Raw genomic sequence first — 14,655 nt, 5'->3', positions numbered from 1 at the left:
AAAATGTAGGTATATTTTTGTTTTCTGACACTCTCCGTCCGGTTTCCTTGCTTAGCTCTTTTTCATATGGAAATGCTTCTTCGGCGAAAAAAAATGTGTGTATGTATGCATAAATTAAATCGGCAACAAAAAGTACCAACGCGATGCCCTAAAAGGCCACGATTGCATTCTCATCAGCCTGCGCTCACCCATTCACGCGCTCACTCTGATAGTCTTGTTAAACACCATTTAAAAAACAAAAACAATATATGCAAGAATTTTCAGTACGTATACTACGTAAATTGAAATGTTCAAGAAGCAACACTAACGAAAGCAAAGCAAAGCAGATAGGTGAAAAGGAGTAAAAATAAACAAACTAGCTGATACAACAAAACTGTTGTATACAAACTCGACCAGCATTCATTCGTGCTGTGTTGTTTTATTTCTTTCTCAAGTAATACTTTTTTGTCACTCTCTCGCTTTTTTATACAAATAAGAAATGTGTTCATTTATATGTATGTTTGTGTTTCGGTTGTTGGTAAAAATATGTCAACAAAAACCGGCCGGAACAGGCTTTGGCGTAAACAAAAGCGTGCAAAAAAGAGACAACGGTTGTGCGCACAAGTGTGCGCACAAGTAGGAGCTGAAAGAGAGGTCAGAAAAGAGTAAAGAGAACGGATGGACTCTAATTTGGCTAATGCATAGAATTCGAAAGAGAATAGTTTCAGCATAAAGAGAGCAATGAGAGCGTGATAAATTAATAACGATAGTAAATAAATGAAGATGCTGGAGAAGAGTGTTGAATAAAATCTGAAATTTTTCGAAAATTTTTACTATTATTTTTTTATATTATGATGTAATTGTTTTAAATTATTTAGTTGAATATAATTTGTTAAACATTTTATTATTTAATTATAATTACGTAAAATATAATTTTTTTATAAAAGCTTAGTAGTATGGAACTTTTGAAACATACTTTCTTTTCTTTGCATTTTCCTATAGTCTATATCCTAAAAAGTGTATTAAAACTATAAATATGTATCTACTTGTAATATGCAGCTCTATGGCTTAGCTGATAATTTTTTATTATGTATAATATAATGCCACACGCTTAAAAAAAATTGTCAAAAAATGCAACAAAGCTACCAAAAAATTCGAAGCACAGTTTTGTTCAAATAAAAACAAAAATCACAATTTATGTACATACAAGTATATGCATACATAGTATGTGTGGTGTTTGGCTAAAAAAAGTTTTTTTTTTCGAAATTACGTCCTAAATTTGTTTTATTGCCGAAAAAAATTAGACATATACGCATTTTTTATTCAATATTTACCCGTACCTACCGGAAAAAATGCACTCTTCCGTAAATTTGATATAAAATTTTACAGTTATGTATTTTTAATGTCTTCTTTAAATTTCTCTTCATAAATCTCGGAAAAATGGCACCAATAATAAAAAACCGTGATAACTACAACTGTTTATACAATTAAATTTTCTTTTTTTTAATTTTGAGGTGTTTTCATAGTTTGTATAGAAGATAGTTAAAATGCATGATTTTTTAGTAAAATAAATATAAATATCCGATTCGACATCTGAGTTTTATAAGGAAGAGAAACTGTTAAAAAAAAATCTTCAATTACTTTGGCCTTAAAAACCTAAGAGCAACCGGGGCTCTTTATTTTTTTACGCATATTTGCAGCCAACTCTTTGCTAACTCTATTCCCCTGTTTCACTTTCTCTCTTTCGATCTCGCATACTCTTTTAATTCCCACTTTTTGTTATTGCGCTTAATATGATTTGCATTGCTCTGGTGTAGTATGTTATATAAACAAAAAGCACATTTTTCAAAACGTCATAAACAAGAATATTTCATCAGCGTTATTACATACATACATCGGCATGCAAATATATCATGCATACATACATACGATTAGTATATGTACATTTTCTTTAGATACATTTTGTCTTTTTTTTCCGCTCATTGGTGCACAAGGTCTTTTTTCTGCGAAAAACAGTTAGTTTGTGGGGCGCGACAGCGTTAATTAGCTCGTGAGCAGTAAAAATAAAGGCAAATAAGTGAAAGAATGTTTTAGGATATAGTTTTGCACAATAAGGTACTACATGCATACATACATTTGTATGTTTTAACTTTTAATTAAACTAAGTAGTTGATTTTAGTCGTTCAGAAAAAGCTAAAGTTTAAAATATGTAATGTTTCTGTACGTACATGTGTATGTATTTCGATAGCATAAAGGCGGGGGTTTCATCTAGGCCGCTATGTGGGAGAAAAAGCGCACAGGAGCTTTACGAACAAAGAGTGGGCATTTCGATGCAAATGAATACAAAATAAAATTCCATAAGCTACCGAGCGTGCCTTTTGGTTACGAGTTAAAAAATTTAAGAATGCTTTATTTTTACCGATTTCTATGCTAAATATCAGCTACGTACGCATGCATGAAGTAAAAATTACGAATTCATTTTAAACGTTTTTTTTTATTCCAATCTAACGGTTCGTTGATTTTATGTCACCTAAATACTATGTTTTCAAGTACATTCGTCACATCATTGCTGTTAGTTCACCATTTTTTCTTAAATGTGTTTATATGCCGTACGCGTTTTATATACATGTATATATACATATGTATATGTGTGCGCATATTTTGGTTCTAGAAATGCCCAATTATTGTTTTTGTTGATTTAAAAGTCACAATGTTGTTGTTGCTACCACATATTTCAATCATTGAGCACGCGCTTATTAAACACGGCTCACTGCTGTTGTCACTGTGTCGGCTACTGTCATTGCCAACTCCACTCTGAGAGCAACTAACGTGAGAGTGTATGCACAGCACTGTGCAAAATCTAAGAATACTTTTCTCGTAGTCTTATAAAACAAAAAAATGTTACTTATGAATTTTAATACAAATTTGTTGATGTTTGTTTTACAATATTAAATTTTACCGTACCCTTTTTAAGTAAACAAATTTTAGTAAGAGCTTTTATATTGAAGCAACAAAATGATTTTTATAGTTTGACAATGTGAAAACGTCATTTAAGGTTGACATTTTTATCTTGAATTATTCCCGATTTGAAGTCGTTTTAAGTTTGTCGTAATTTAACGCTTCTGTTTCTTTAGCATATGTGCTTCAGTTTAAAATAAGTCGATTTTAAATCGATACCACGTCGGAAATTTTGCGCAAAGATCTTGGTCTACACCCGTACAAAATCAAATTAAAAAATCATATGAAGCGTGGATACAAAAATTATGTTATGCCCGTATTCACAAACCCTTTCATACATACACACATATGTATGCAAATCAAAAATTTTGCGCAATACTGTAAGCTATAGTACTTTTATATGTAAGAGTAATATGTAAATAAACAAGTATACTACCATTAGTTTGAGCAACAACAAATCAGCACAATTTATTGTCTGGGTAAACTTGTGTACGTTTTCTATATGATTTGTATTTATTTACTTGTAAATGAATTTTGGGTTGTGCTACAGCCATTCGGCAATTTTCTGCTCATTTAAATGCAGATACATACATACATACTTACATATTCAATTAATTTACACTTCATCAATTTGAGTAGTTGATTTAACACTAGCAAAATGAACTAATACATATTAAATTAAATACATCCATAAGCATATGTATATATACACACGCATTGGTCAACAAATAGCCAGATGATTGCCTCCAATAAGAATGACAGCGATAGCCAAAGGCAATAAGAAAAAAATCTGAGAGAGGCATATGGAGTATGAATAGTAATTGTTGTAATTTAGCAAGAGAGCGAATGCGCATTTTTGTGTACACAAGAGGTCGAATATATAAGAGTGTAGTAGAGTGAGTGTTAAGACTGTCAATAAGTAAATTAAAAATTATAAACATTTCAAGTACAAATCATTTTAGTTAAAATTAACATCTACTTGTATACATTTAAATCAATTTATAGGTTTATCTTATAACTAAAAATCACGAGCTGTCAGACAAAACTGGTTAAGTCAAGTTCAAGTTAACTCGGGCAGTGATTTTAATCATATCGTCTTGATCCGGTTACGTGAAATCTCTACATATGCATGTTACTCGAAATAAGAAATAGTATTTAAAAGCACGATTTTAAAAAAGGAAAAGGATAGTTCAGTAGCTGATTTTGCAGAATTTACTATACGAGCTCACTCCATTTGCATATGAACTTGCCCGTATTTACATTTACAAAACTATGTTTTTTTTGTTGTGGTTTGTGCAAAATCCACCGCATTTCGCGATATGCAACGAAACTAGCCGAGAGCGCCAAGTGCTTTGTTTTTCATAACGCAAATTATTTAAAATTGCATTTGATATTTTGAAATTAAATTTGCTGTTGTTGGCTATTTGGTACGTGTTAAACGAATTGTCCAATTAAAATTAAAGTAAAGAAATTCATTTCTCTCTCAAACATTCTTTATCAGCATATGTATATCAGCGCTTGCTGTTTACCGTGTGAAACATTCTCTGTTTGGCTTGTAGTAAATACTCCACCCCGGTGTATCCAAATTGGGAGAGCAAAGAAGAACTGAATTACACGGAAAGGTGTTCCTATGTACGCTCACCGTTTTTAGGCATATTTGCTCGCCATTGTTCTCTCAATCCGCCGCTTATGCTACCCAAACAGGGAATATCACATTTTTGGTGACATACCATCACATCAGATCACTATTCATCGCTCGTATTGCTGCTACATACACTTTCTTGTATTGTATGGGTATTTTAATTGACATTTTGTTGTTATTTTGCTACCATTGTGTATGCTAGTAGTAAACGAGTGAATCTGAGCAGCAGCAATGTGCTATATATTTTTGTTGTTCTTGCGGTGACTGGCACAGCGCGGTTGCTATTATTGTTGTTGTTTTGTTGGTGGATGGCCTGTGTGTGCGTTTTTATTGTTTTTGCCGCTATCTCATTACTCTTTCGAACTGTGATTATGGTTGCTATCGCCTCGCAACACTCCACCCTATCGGTTATATCAGCGTCAACGTCGCCGTTGCAGCCGCAGTCGTTCGCATCGGCACCGTCATTTGCTGTCGTTGGTGCTGTTGTTGCTGGCATTGTGCGCGACCTCATCGTAATTTGTTTTGTGCCTTTCAACCAAACGGATGAATTTTTCGCTGACTACGCCGTAGCGCGTTTTTTCTTATTGTTACATTGTTTAAAGTGTACAACAAACTATAACTTCATCTTTTTTTATATAAACACTCATAGAGTCGTGCTCAATGAATGTGAATCCATGTGTAATTGACAATTTATTGTTCTTCTGTATGTATTGTTCGTGCCTAGGCAGTGCAAGTGAATTTTGAAAACATTTCTAGATACTTGTAAATCTTTTCCAACGTCTTCTAAGTAAATAATGTTAAATATTTCGTAACTACATTTTATGGTCGGTTGAAAAATTGAACAGTGAAACGAAAATTTTCCACCCACGTTGGTGGTTTGTGAAAAGCAGCGACAGAGCGGAGGCAGCGCAGTTGTTGGCAGAGGCGCTGTGAAAGTGAGAAAGACAGAAAATCAACGAACACATTTAAAAAAATTGCAATGCAAAAAACGTGATTTGCAAAAATTGAAAATCAAAACTAAGAGTATTGTAGTTAGTGGTAAAATAGACATCAAAATACGCCGAGCAGTAACAAAAGTGATATTCAGCAATATCTTGAAAGCAATTAGCGACTGAGACTGATATTTATTAGTGCTTTGTAAAAAATAAAACAAAGAGAAAGAAAAACCAGATCACAGAAAATTCCTTGCGCTTTGATTATGAAAAATTCACATTTTTAACCGAGTACAAAAATACTATTACTGAAAAACACACACACAAAGCCAACAACCATAATATTCAGTATACAAACAAACAAATCGGCAAGTGCAGACAGTGACTACAACTCGTAGCTACTCAATTGCAAACTCATTGACCGCATACTGAGCGACCACTACCACTACTACTGCGAAGAGAAGTACGTCAACAACGTCTAGTAAATGAGCACACTGGTGCTTTGCTATATGAAACACACATCAATAGCAGAGGCAGTCAAAGCGTCAGAGAAGTGGGAGTGTTTGTTTGAGTGAGTGACCGTTTGTAAAACGAGTAGGAGCACGAGTAAACGAAATTGAGGGACGAGGAGGCATTGGAGGCGGCCAACTGATTTAGCATTTAGAGAGGCGTCGAAGCAGCAAACTTGGACTTTCTGCATACATACATGTGAGTGTGTACATTTTAATGCAAAATATGTAGAAGTCTAACAGATTAAGTGATTAAATTGCGAGAAAAATATCTATACAGAAAAGCTATTAAGTCAGCACGCTTTTAAAATTTAATTTATTTTATTTTATAATACAAAGCGCACGAACAAGCGAAAATTTATTAGATAATTTTGTGTTAAGTTTTTGTATACTTTTCGCTAGTTCCTTTTTATTTGCAGTTATCTTTTTATTTTGTTATTCTCAATTTTTTCACTCCGCTAAATGACATTTTTAATATTTATGAGGGCATAGTGAATCATTTGATATGAGTTTTTTTCAATTTTTATTGCGTTAACCAGTTAAAAATTCAATATACATATAAAGCGAAAAAATGATGAATAAGCATTTAAAGTTAAATAAGCTATTTGGATTAACTTTGTTTTTTGCAAAGAAAGTGAACTGCAAAGGTTGAAAGGCTGTAAAATAAGAGCTGAAAACTTTGTAGTTGGAAAAAGTACAATTTTAACAGGTTGTTACCTATTTATTCTACTATTAACTTAATTTTAGGAAAATTTTTAAAAATCTATACCCAGATACTATAATTTTAAAATTTTCAAATCCCCATTTAAATTTTGCTGTTGGAAAAATTGTGTATCTAAGTTTTTTCTCTATTCCTGCCTTGTCAGCCACCCTTTAATAGAACCTTCCACGTGTTATTTTACACTCATTTTTGTACATAGGAATGTGCATGGATAAATATGTAAGCAAGAGATACACACAAAGCATAGGAATACTCAACCCATTGTCATTTTGAGCAGAAACTTTTAGAAATATGTTTGGAAAAAATATTACAATAGATATTAAAAATGTTAAAAAAACGTTAACATTGATCTCAGCAGGCTTGTGAAATAGTGCATACATACATAGTTATATAGTGCGCGCTTTCAAACATTAACCATCCTCACACCAACAGAACTACAAGTTGTCTCGTCTCTTAACCAGATAAAGCTTCCTAGTCAGTGAGAAGTCCCTAGCAGGCTAGAGCTCCCTGGCGACCACCAGCTGAGTAATTGAGCTTCAGCCATAACTAATAGAAATGTTATGCATTGACGAATTCTGCATTTCCTGGCTCTACCTGATATTACAAGTGCTTTTGATAATCTCTCAGGTAGTAGAAAGTATGGCCCTGACTCTCAGTGCCACGCAAATCAGCTATACATTTAACAAATACATTCGCGAAAGGTTCATCGTTTTTTTTGTTTGGTTTATGCGTTTGAATGCAACGCCTTGTCGCCATCTTACAAATGTTTACGTACATATGTATGTATGTATGTAGATACATATATCAAGATATCAATTGCCCACACACAATAATCTACAATAATATGGCTCATAATTTGCCAGTCAAAATGACTGTTGAACGGCAATAACCGATTGCCTATGGAGATACCCCGTTATGATTCGCAATTCTTTTTCCGAGCTTTTTTTAATTCGTTTTTAGGTTTATACTACCTTTCTTCCAATCACACTCTAACAACCACCTCAATCGCCACCACCTATAGTATTTACGTTTCTTTCACCATTTCTCGCATCCATTCTTTTCGGCATAGTTGACTTGATTTTCATAAAATGTTTATCGTATTTCTGCTGCAACGCATTCACCGGAAAAATGTGTCATCGCTTATAGAGCGACTTCTCTCATTCTCTAGCATTCTATACAGCATACAAATGTGTATGTATGTACGCATACACCCGTATAAGTAGTTTGTTACTTTATCTAAATTTTCATGTGCATCATTTCCGCCGCCTACGTCACCGCCCCCTACAAAGCAACGCGCCATAGTTTTGTATGCGTATGCATATAAATATACACTAAACATGTACATATGTGTGTTTGTATATTGTTCATGTGTGCTCATTTAGTTGAGCTTCTCAATTTTCTTACAGTTACGTGCATGAATACGAATACTTGTAGTACTCACATTCGCATTTGCATTCGGCGCTTAAACTCTGTGTGAATTTTAGTCACATTTATTTGAAGAATTTTGGCGCTGACTCTGGTGGTCGATTTTTGATGTCATGCATTTTAAAAAATTACCAAAATTCTTGCTCTCTATTTTAACGCGCATTCCATTAATACATATGAATGCACGTATGTATGTACATATGTCGCACTATGTATAAATTCAATTAGCGCATCCCTTTCATATGATAATAAGGAAATTTAAATTAATGCAAATGCGGCAAAATTATGTACATACATACATAATACACTTCTCGCTCCCCTTCGCACTTTTAATATTTAATATTTAATTGTATAATAAGTTTAGTATATTTGTATGCCTTGCTTGTTATTGCTTACATATTTGTTTAAAAATATTTCATGCTGGCATTAAGCGGCCGCTTTCGGCACTACTCCATCGTTTTCCGTCTCGTCAGCGTGTTGCTGTACTCGAATAGCTCACATTTACTCTTTTTTTTTGCACTTTAGCTAATGGCTCTTCGTTCGAACTGTGTCGACTCCCTTTTTTTCTTTATTCCATACACTTTTACATACATACAAATGTACTTGCATTGTTATTTACTTATTTTAATTCTCCCTTATATACATAAATCCAACTTGATCGCACTCTTCGACACTGCCAATCATTTGCGGCTGATTGGTTGGAGTGTCATGAGAACATTCACAAACATGCATATAAAGATATGTACGTACATGCCGAATGTATGGGTGTATGGTTGGGTTTGTTTTGTTTGGTTTGCGATTGTGACAGTTGCTTGTCAGATTTTGCTGATAATATCTGTGTGAATTGTTGATTGTTGTGAGTTGCTACGCGAAGATCTTAAGCACTTATTAATGAAGTAGCAATTTTTAAGAGCTGATGTTTTATTAATTAACTTTTAATCATGAATAATTGCATAATTGAATTAATAAGAAATTCCCTTTGTTAAAATTAGAATGACGATTACGTTTTGTATATCTAGTAAATACACATACATAAATATATTTAGAAATTGTTCGATAAGTTTTCGCTTATGTATGTATGCATCTCGATTCATTTTGCATACAATCTTTTAAATTATTTTAAGCTGAGCATGCACATGTTCATATACATACATAAATACGTACATAGTACATAACATATGTACATACCTACATCTGCATATATACAAGTGTACTGGATATGTAGGTACATATGTAGAAATTCATTTCAACCTCTGTATGATGTAATTTACCCTAAGGCGCTGTCGCCGCTCATGTTATTGCTTTTGTTAAATGCAACCGGATGAGCGCCCAAACATAGTCTACCAATTTTGTGGAGAGGCAAATGGAATGAATGCATGAATATGAAAATTAGCAGGAGAGGTAACATTTGAAGCAACATAAAGAGGAGAAATTACAATAAACTGTCATTTGTGTAGCTAGTTGTTGTATACCATGGATGTGGGTGCTAATGTGCTCTCCTTTCAAGGTGCCGTTTATGTGTGTTGACTAAGTTTAAATGTGTAAAATTCTTTTGAAACATAATACAGTTAAATTGTACTTTATAAAACCAAAAAGTAACAAAAATTATTTAAAGCAAAATTAAATCTTGTTTTAAAATATAAGCGGGACTTTGGGCTTTAATTGGTGACTAGAAACTCACCTCGGACATAACAAAGGGTATACTTTAGTTAATCAAAATCGGCATATGGCATACAATTTAAGGTCGCGAAAATTTACTTTGCAACAAATTCTTTTGAATAAAATTTTATTTTTTGTTGTTGATTTTTTTTATATTTTTTTAAATTGGAATTGAAATGTAAATTAATGTCATTCGTATGCAACTATTGAAAATGGTCTTGAACGTACAAATGAAGACCAACATGTCTCTTTGAGTTCAGCAATTTTAAATTTGTAAATGACTTACACGCCATAAAAGGAAAACTTTTTGCAGTAACCAAAATTTACCTCTTAATCGGAACATTTCTGTAGATATTTAGAAGTAAGGCAAAATGTCTCCAAATTTACTTTGCGTTTCCCAGTTACTGGAAGTTTACTGTTTACCATTTGCTTAGAAAAATCTGTGGACATAAACTTTTGATTAGTTCGTTAATTATTTGATTAAATGCCGAAAAGGTGATTGAGTAAATATCACTTTTTTCCACAGTGTACAGTAAAAGTGGTTCCATATTTGTTATCTTAATTTGCTTGCAACACTAAAAAATTAGTCGGAATAATTTTGTAACTCACTTTCTGATGAAAATTACAGCCAGCTGTTCACAAATTACACTGAAAAAATATTTAGCACACATTCCGTAGGAACGTTCAGTAGTCGTATCTATCTATACACAGAACAAATAATAGATGCACATACACATATTTACTTCTAAAATACCTATCGTTTATAAATACGTCAAAGTTTTCAGTTGTTTGAGGAGACCGCCGACCCGATTGTGTATTTAGCAGTTGAGGTGCGTTAGCTTCGCCTGATGTGCGGCATTTTAGTTAGTTTTTTCTTTTTTTCTAATTGGTTAAGGAGACAATACATAATATGCAAATGTATATGGTATACTCATTTTGTTCTTATGTACACATACAAACGCCCACCACCAGCTATTCCACACACCAGTGAGGCCTCACTACACTTTGCAGCAGCGGCCAACGTTCCTCCCAAATCGGAGGCAATGCGGAGTATTTTGTCCGAATTTGTTTTTGTGTTTTGCAGCTGAATGCGAACGCTAGGTAACTTACTTATATTTTATTTATTTATATATTTTGTTATATGTACGCATGCACATACGCATATAGGCATTTTAAAAATAAAACTGAAGCATACACACACACACATGTCCGGTGTGTATGAGTAGCCCATAAACTCGTAGCTTTTGAAAATTTTGTTTAGAAGCTTATGTTTGCCGGCAAGCATTCTCTTGCCAACACACACACACACGCAGGCAAACATTCGCACTCCCCAAGCTATGCAAACGAAAGTAAAGTGAAGGAAAGTTAAACGAGAAAAGCGTACGCACAAACATACAGACTTATTGTTTGTGATCCAACCGACGAGTGAAGCCACGAAACGTCAACGTCAATGACAGCAATGCCGACGACTAAGATTCAGAGTAATGCACCGGAAAAAAGTTGTGAACAATAAATATATAGAATAAATATGTATGCATGTGTGTACAATTTGCGCATTTGCTGCAAGAGTGTCATAAACCAAGAAATATATATATATATATATATTTAGATAAGTATGTCGAAATGACCACAAACCCCTCTTCTACAAAGCAGTGGAAAAGAATCATGGAGATATCAACTAACAGTATCTTTATTAACTTTCACTTACGGGGACATAGTAAATTGAAAACTTTGTAGCCATTTTTCTCAATATTGTGGTTCTTGGATTATGACACTCTTGCAGCAAATGAGCAATATGCATCTACATACATACATACACGTCTAGAAGAAGCAGCTGACGACAGAATAAAAGAATAAAAGACGACAGGAAAAAGTATAAATATTCACTGCAAGTTTCCGCTTACGCGCAGAGAAATGCTTTTCCATTGTCGTCGTTCACTCGCTTCCTCGTTTCTTAAAGTGTATGACATTTAGTTTCTGTTGTATAACGAAATGGGTTTCGCTTTTCTTTGGTTGCTGCTTCCACCAGCCTGCCACTTGCGAGGAGTATTTAGGAAACACCACTTTGGTTTCAGTAATTCTTCTATCTACTGTCATTGCTCCCAATATCTACTACTACACTTTTATTCGGCTTTGAGCTGTACTTTCGGTCTTCTGATCGGCTCTACCGGACTTACTTATACCTCTCCATCAAATTTTCCCCATCAAATCCAAGACTTCTCACAATCCGCCTCGCCGACCGAAGCACTACTGGTATTTACTTGCCATTTCTGCCATCGAATGCTCGCAATTTGCTTAAAGCTTCTACGAATATCTAGTTGTGTATTATTTACACCTTTTATCTTATCTGTTCAAACACGATTTTGCTTTTACTCTATTTCGCTGGCATATATGTAACTTTTGTATTTGTTTGTTTGTTTTTCTTGCATTTCAATTGCTGTCGGGGAAATTGGTTGTATCAACGAGTAGTTTGGTTAATTTGCGACACTCGCCAGTTACCCGACAAATATGGTGTCAAAAGTGGTGGAGGGGAATTGAGGGAAGATTAACTAACCTTGAAATTTAGTAACGCGCGCATTTGTATGTTGACAAAAGTATAAACATTATGATTAATGGTAATAAAAGAATAATAATTTAAAATAAAATGAAATAAAAATAAAAAATAAAATAAAATGAATAAAAACAATTTATTTAAACGAAAAATAAAAATAAAAAAATTTTGAAAAAAACAAAAATTATAAAAAAAAATGAAAAAATTATGAAAAAATAAAAAAGTTATGAAAAAAAGATAATAAAATAAAATGGAAAAATATAATAATAAAATAAAATGGAAGAAATATAATAATAAAATAATATGAAAAAAAGATAATAAAATAAATTGAAAGAAGATAATGAAATAAAATTAAAAAAATATAATAAAAAAATGAAATAAAATACAATAAATAAAATAAAATTAAAAAATAATAAGAAAATGAAGTAAAAAAATAAAATAACATGAAAAAAAAAAAAATGGAAAAAAAAAGAAAATGAAATAAAAAAAAAAAAATGAAATGAAATAAAAAAATTCACCAGGTCCTGACAACATCATTCCAGCAGAACTTCAAGAAGGACTGGAAATTCTACTGCCTTGGTTAACAAGGATCTTTAACAAGTGTTTAAATCTCTCTTACCTTCCGACAATTTGGAAGAAATCGAAGGTAGTATTCATTCCGAAAACGGGGAAGCCTTCACACTGCAAACCAAACGACTTCAGGCCCATTAGCCTAACCTCTTTTTGCTTAAGGGCTTTTGAAAAAGTCTTAGATGAGCAAATCAAAACCCAACTTGATACTAAGTTGATCTCTGAGGCACAACATGCCTACACTAAAGGGAAATCGACTGAAACGGCACTTCATTCACTGGTGCAAACAGTGGAAACTTCCCTTCACAATAAGGAGTACTCTCTTGTCGCATTTATGGACATAGAAGGTGCTTTTAATAATATTGAACCCAACGCTATTTTGTCTAAAATTGCCAAATTGGGTATTAATTACTCCATCCGAAAGATGATCGAACAAATGCTCCAAAATAGAATAATCACTTCAGAGCTTGGGTTAAGCCGCATGAGAATGTACGCCATCAAAGGCACTCCTCAAGGCGGAGTACTTTCACCCCTTCTCTGGAATCTCGCTGTAAACAGTTTGCTTCGAAATCTCGAAAAAGCAGGCTGCAAGGTTGTAGCCTATGCAGATGACATTGCTCTCTGCGTCTCAGGCAAACACCTGAATACCCTCACTGAGCTCATGCAACGCTCAATCAATACTCTGTCAAAATGGTGCACCGAATGTGGACTTAATGCGAATCCAGCAAAGACAGATCTTGTTCTCTTCAATAGGAGACAACAATCTCCTCCACTGCAAACAATAACTTTAAAAGGGGAAGCATTACTCCTATCTGATTCAGCTAAATATCTAGGAGTATATTCTAGATAGGAAGTTGAGTTGGAAATTGAACATCGAAAACAGATGTAATAAAGCTTTTATAGCTCTTTATACTTGTAAGAAAGCTATAGGCAAAACCTGGGGTTTTTCACCTCGGATCATATATTGGATATATACCTCGATCATCAAACCGATACTCTTCTACGGTGTGGTTGTATGGTGGACAGCACTCGAAAAACGGTGCAGAGTAACCACAATTGATCGAGTCCAAAGAACAGCCTGCCTCCTGATAACAGGATGCTTAAGTACAACACCTACTAAGGCTCTTAATACGTTGCTTCACTTGTTCCCTATCGATCTGGCTGGCAAAGCGATTGCAGCGAAAGCAGCGACACGCATGAATGCTACATCGAAATGGAATAAGTATCTTGGCCATTCGGCCATACTGAACAGGAACACTGTTATCTCTTCCGACATAGACTATCATGTAAGTCTTCCATCACCACCCTTGCTATTCTCCTGTTCACTCCCAACTAGGGAAGAATGGAAGACAAATCTAACCGAAATCGATGGCTCTCTGATGGTTCAAAACAAGACGGCAAAGTGGGATTTGGAATCTTTTCCAATTCCCCTCACATCAATCTATAATTTAGATTACCCGACTACTGTAGCGTATTCCAAGCGGAAGTATGCGCTATCTGGTATGCTGCGAAAACTCTCTTAGAAAATAGAATATCACTAGAGGATATCCGCTTTTTCACCGACAGTCAAGCGGCCGTTCGAGCACTCAGCTCCTCTTATACCCACTCAGATGTGGTTCGATCCTGTCTCTTATCTCTTAACGAGATAAGTGTTCAGAATTCTGTCCAAGTTATCTGGATACCGGGTCACAGTGGATTCGAAGGTAACT

General features: G+C 34.1%; 1 protein-coding gene across 2 annotated transcripts in view; it reads left to right on the top strand.

Annotated features, from left to right (window-relative positions):
- LOC128859012 (homeobox protein 5) overlaps positions 1-14,655 on the top strand; it is a 75,536-nt gene that overhangs the window by 15,105 nt on the left and 45,776 nt on the right. Inside the window, exon 1 of one of the 2 annotated variants that reach the window (XM_054095671.1) lies at positions 5,090-6,219. The exons of the other annotated variant lie outside the window; for it this stretch is intronic. The gene's annotated coding sequence lies outside the window, so the exon portion shown is untranslated. Of the gene's footprint in view, positions 1-5,089; positions 6,220-14,655 lie in introns of those variants that run through there. 2 annotated transcript variants of the gene reach the window in all.

This window comes from Anastrepha ludens, chromosome 3 (assembly GCF_028408465.1).
Source record: "Anastrepha ludens isolate Willacy chromosome 3, idAnaLude1.1, whole genome shotgun sequence".
Classification (NCBI taxonomy): domain Eukaryota; kingdom Metazoa; phylum Arthropoda; class Insecta; order Diptera; family Tephritidae; genus Anastrepha; species Anastrepha ludens.
The sequence above is the reverse complement of the archived record's forward strand: the minus strand, read 5'-3'. Positions and strand labels throughout refer to the sequence as shown.